The following is a 4,631-nucleotide window of genomic DNA, read 5'->3' as shown; positions in this document are numbered from 1 at the left end:
GTGCCAGCTGTCCTGGGCCTCGGTGTTGCCCTGACCTGTGCCAGCTGTCCTGGGCCTCGGTGTTGCCCTGACCTGTGCCAGCTGTCCTATTTCTTCAGCTTCATTTAAATCAGTCCCTGATTCTTCTTCCTACATCAGCAGTTTTCAGTGCCCCCTGGACTGGTGTGAACAGAAGCTGAGTGTGGCTGTGAACAGGGAGGCGCAGACCAAATGGCCGGCCAGGTGACTGACTAGGTGGAAAGTCCTGCCTGGGGTCGGGGTCGGGGTCGGGGCTGGGGCCTGGGCCCTGCTTGCCTTTTGTCCTAAGGGAGCTCAGGAGGTGAGGTGATGACCCAGGCTGTGGCCACTGGCTCTTTCTCAGCATGTGGAACCCGCCTCTGAGGGCCCTGGACAGCCACATGAGGTCTGCCCTTGGGAACAAACATGGCTCTCGCCCATAGTAAGGACAGCAGCATAAGGTCTGGGAGCACCCGAGGGGCTGGGGCTGGGCAGGGCAGCCGGAGGCACTGGGAGGAGCCAGGGGTCCTGCTTCCCCGAAGGCTGCGTGTGGTAGAGCAGCCCTGTGACGTGCATCTGGGAGGCCATGGGCTACTGTTAAGCCCGTGGACCCCGACGTACTCCACCCACTCCAGTCCTGGCTCCCATCTGGGGCAGAGGCTTGGCTCTCTTGGCCCCAGTTCCCCCATGTGAAGTGGGTGGGTAGTAGTGCCCACTTCTGGGCAGACAGGGCTTCCATGAGATCATGTGTGGAGTGCCTTGCATGCAGTAAGCCCCCTCAACACGGGCCCTGTGTGTGTCCTCCTGTGTGTCCTTGTGAGGGCCAGGCCTGACCTCTCACCTGGTCTGTCCCCCACATCCACAGCTCTGTTGGTCCCTCAGGACCCTCCTCTTCCCCTGATGATCGTGTCCCGGTGGAGAGATGGCTGCTCAGCTGCCGACTGACGGACCGCTGGTGAGTCACGTCACCCCTGCCTCCTTTCAGAAGTCTCGGGCCCAGGGCAGAGGGCTCTTGCTTCCCCCTGAGCCCTCCAGGGCCCTCGTCCCCAGCTGTCTCCTGGGGGCTGTGTGTGCCTTGGTAAGGAGGGCATGCCCTTGTCCGGCACCCTCCAGGGCCGGGGGCCAGCCATGCAGGACAGGGCAGTGCCGAAGTGGGCCCCGGGTGAGGGGTGGCTTAAACACATTATGCTGAATCACACGGGCCTGGTGAGGTGCTGCTGGGCGTGTGGCCTTTAGAAGTGGACACGCAGCACTAAATGTCCATTGTGGGCATCCACTTGTGCTGTGACAGGACACACACCTGTGGAAGCAGGCACACCCCATCTAGGAGGTGGGGGGACCTCCAGTGAGAGGGAGGAGAATATGGGGGCCCACGTGGGGTCTTCAGTCCCAGCCACGATGCTTTATCTGTAGTTGGGGGGGGGTGGCTGTTGGATTTTTTCCCCATAAACTTACTTTTAGACCAGAAATAGTTTGTAATAAAAGTAGGTGGCATATCAGTACTCGGCCCAGAGCACTGGGCGTCAGGACGCGGGTGCTGAGGCCGCACGTGCACGCACAGGCCTCTGTCCGGGAGGAGCCCGTGGGCGCTGGAGTCGAGTTGAGGTCTTCCTTCTGGGGAGCGCTGCTGTAAAGGGCGAGCGAGTTCTGCTGCCTCAACCTCGAGGGTGGTTTTGATCCGATTTTCTGCCGCGAGGATTCCCCGGCCTTTGAACCTGTGCTGACGTGTCTTGTTTGCCGCAGCGCCCGCGTGCGCCCGTGCGCCTGGCCCTCCTCTTTCCCATAGTGCAAGGGTGTGCTCTCGTTGTGTGCAGCAGTGGGGCTCGTTGTCACAGACTCTCACACGCACACAGTGTGACATGGAGTCTGCCAGCCGCACCCCCAGGGTTTCCCCGTCCGCCCCTCCTCCCTGCCCCAGCTCCTTTTCTCCGCTCTGCCGATCACCTTCGTTTTTCGTGAGATCCTCCCCACTTTCTTTTCCGTTTTCCTCTCTAGCTGACAGGTGTGAGAGAACACACATGACCTTTGACCTGGGTTTATTTCACTCAACCTGATGGTCTCTAGTTTCATCCATTTTTCCTGCCAATGACATGATTTCGTTCTTCTTTATGGCTGAGTAAAACTCCATTGTGTGTCGGGGCTGGGGTGGTGGCTCAGTGGTAGAGCGCTTGTCTCGCATGCCTGAGGCCCTGGGTTCGATCCTCAGCTCCACAGAAGAATAAATAAATAAAAATAAACATACTGTGTCTCTCTACAACTAAAAAAGAAGAAAACTCCGTTGTGTATAAATCCCACATTTTCTTTATCCATTCACCTGTTGATGGACACCTAGGCTGCTTCCATATTTTGGCTGCTGTGGATTGTGCTGCAGAAACATGGGTGTGCGTGTTTGCTGTAGTAAGAGTGGTGTAGCTGGCCATGGTGGTGGTGGCTCCACGTCCCGTCTTTTGAGGAGCCTCCATACTGATTTCCATAGTCGTCGTGCTGATTTATAACCCAGCTTTGTAAACGGGTTCCTTTTTCTCCACACCCTCTGCAGCATTTACCACTGCTTCTACTCTTGGTGACTGCCATTCCGACTGGAGTCAGGTGAGATTTCATTGTAGTTTTGATTTGTGTTTTCTTAATTGATAATGATGTTGAACTTTATATTTATATATATATATATATTTGTTGGCCTTTTGTATTTCTTCTTTTGATAAGTGTTGGTTTAGTTCATCTGCCTATTTTTTCTGGTGTTGAGTTTTTTGAGTTTTTATAATTCTGGATATTAATCCTCCATCAGAAGAGTAGCTACTAAAGATTTTCTTCCATTCTGTAGGTCTTTCTTCGAATTCTTAATTGTTTCCTTTGTTGTGCAGAAGTTTCTAAATTTGATGCCATTCCATTTATTAACTCTTGGCATTATTTCCTGAGCTTGAGTCCTATGGAGAAAGTCATTGCCTGTTGGAGTGTTGACCCTATTTTTTTTCCAAAAATTTCATGGTTTCTGGTCTAATTTCTAGGTCTTCAATCCATTTCGAGTTGATTTTTGTGCAGGCTGGGTGATAAGACTTTCATCTCATTCTTTTACCTATGGGCAGCCACTCTTCCCAGCACCATTTGTTAAAATGTGTGTTTTTGGCATCTTCATCAAGGATCAGATGGCTGTGTCTGTCTCGGGGTCTTCTGTCTGTTCCTCTGGTGTGTGCATCTGTTTTTATACCACTATGATGCAGCTTTTGTCACTGTAGCTCTGTCGGGATGACTCTAGTATCACTGGGTTTTTGTTTGTTTGTTTATAATTGCTTTATTCTGGATCTTTCATTCTTCCAAATTAATTTTCTAGTTCTCTGAAGAATGTTGTTGGTACTTTGATGGGATTGCATTGATCTGTGTGTTGCTTTTGGTAGTATGGCCATTTTAATGATATTAATCCCGCCTGTCCATGAACATGGGAGGGCTTTCTCCATCTTCAAAGTCTTCTAAAGATTTCATTCTTCAGTCTTCTATGATTTTCATTGTAGAGGTCTTCCACCTCCTTAGGTAGATTGATTCCTAGCTATTTTTTTTGAGGCTATTGTGAATGGAATTGTTTTCCTGATTTCTTTATCACAGACTCATTACTAGTGTATTTATTATTGGTGATTCTATTGATTTTGCAACCAGCTACTTGGCTGAATTTGTTTATTAGCTCCAGCAGTCTTTTGGTAGAGTTTTTTTTTAGGTCTTCTGAGTATAGGATCATCTTGTCTGCAGTGATAGTTTGACTTATTCCTTCCCTATTTTTACCCTTTTTATTTCCTTCTCTTGCCTAATTGCTCTGGCTAGCATTTCTTTTTTCTTTCTTTCTTTCTTTCTTTTTTTTTTACTATTTATTTATTTATTGTTGGTTGTTCAAAACATTACAAAGCTCTTGACATATCATATTTCATACATTTGATTCAAGTGGGTTATGAACTCCCATTTTTACCCCATATACAGATTGCAGAATCACATTGGTTACACATCCACGTTTTTACATACTGCCATACTAGTGTCTGTTGTATTCTGCTGCCTTTCCTATCCTCTACTATCTCCCCTCCCCTCCCCTCCCATCTTCTCTCCCTACCCCATCTACTGTAATTCATTTCTCTCCCTTGTTTTTTTTCCCTTTCCCCTCACTTCCTCTTGTATGTGATTTTGTATAACCCTGAGGGTCTCCTTCCATTTCCATGCAATTTCCCCTTCTCTCTCCCTTTCCTTCCTACCTCTCATCCCTGTTTAGTGTTAATCTTTTTCTCATGCTTTTCCTCCCTGCTCTGTTCTTAGTTGCTCTCCTTATATCAAAGAAGACATTCGGCATTTGTTTTTTAGGGATTGGCTAGCTTCACTTAGCATAATCTGCTCTAATGCCATCCATTTCCCTGCAAATGCCATGATTTTGTCATTTTTTAGTGCTGAGTAGTACTCCATTGTGTATAAATGCCACATTTTTTTATCTATTCATCTATTGAAGGGCATCTAGGTTGGTTCCACAGTCTAGCTATTGTGAATTGTGCTGCTATGAACATCGATGTAGCAGTATCCCTGTAGTACGCTCTTTTAAGGTCTTCAGGAAATAGTCCGAGAAGGGCAATAGCTGGGTCAAATGGTGGTTCCATTCCCAGCTTTCC

At 48.6% G+C, this 4,631-nt stretch overlaps 2 protein-coding genes across 4 annotated transcripts in view; both read left to right on the top strand.

Moving 5' to 3' along the window:
• Nucleotides 1–857: 857 nt before the first annotated feature.
• The window catches only part of Smim17 (small integral membrane protein 17), a 49,735-nt gene continuing 45,961 nt past the window's right edge, over nucleotides 858–4,631 (top strand). Inside the window, exons 1-2 of one of the 2 annotated variants that reach the window (XM_048791602.1) lie at nucleotides 871–952; nucleotides 2,537–2,586. The gene's annotated coding sequence lies outside the window, so the exon portion shown is untranslated. Of the gene's footprint in view, nucleotides 953–2,536; nucleotides 2,587–4,631 lie in introns of both variants that reach the window. The other variant, XM_015505502.2, reaches the window with a different exon arrangement.
• Znf71 (zinc finger protein 71) overlaps nucleotides 858–4,631 on the top strand; it is a 21,754-nt gene continuing 17,980 nt past the window's right edge. Inside the window, exons 1-2 of one of the 2 annotated variants that reach the window (XM_048791563.1) lie at nucleotides 869–952; nucleotides 2,537–2,586. The gene's annotated coding sequence lies outside the window, so the exon portion shown is untranslated. Of the gene's footprint in view, nucleotides 953–2,536; nucleotides 2,587–4,631 lie in introns of both variants that reach the window. The other variant, XM_015505470.2, reaches the window with a different exon arrangement.

Source organism: Marmota marmota, unplaced genomic scaffold (assembly GCF_001458135.2).
Source record: "Marmota marmota marmota unplaced genomic scaffold, marMar, whole genome shotgun sequence".
NCBI lineage: Eukaryota > Metazoa > Chordata > Mammalia > Rodentia > Sciuridae > Marmota > Marmota marmota.
Note: the sequence above shows the minus strand (reverse complement) of the source record. Positions and strands in the feature narration are given on the sequence as shown.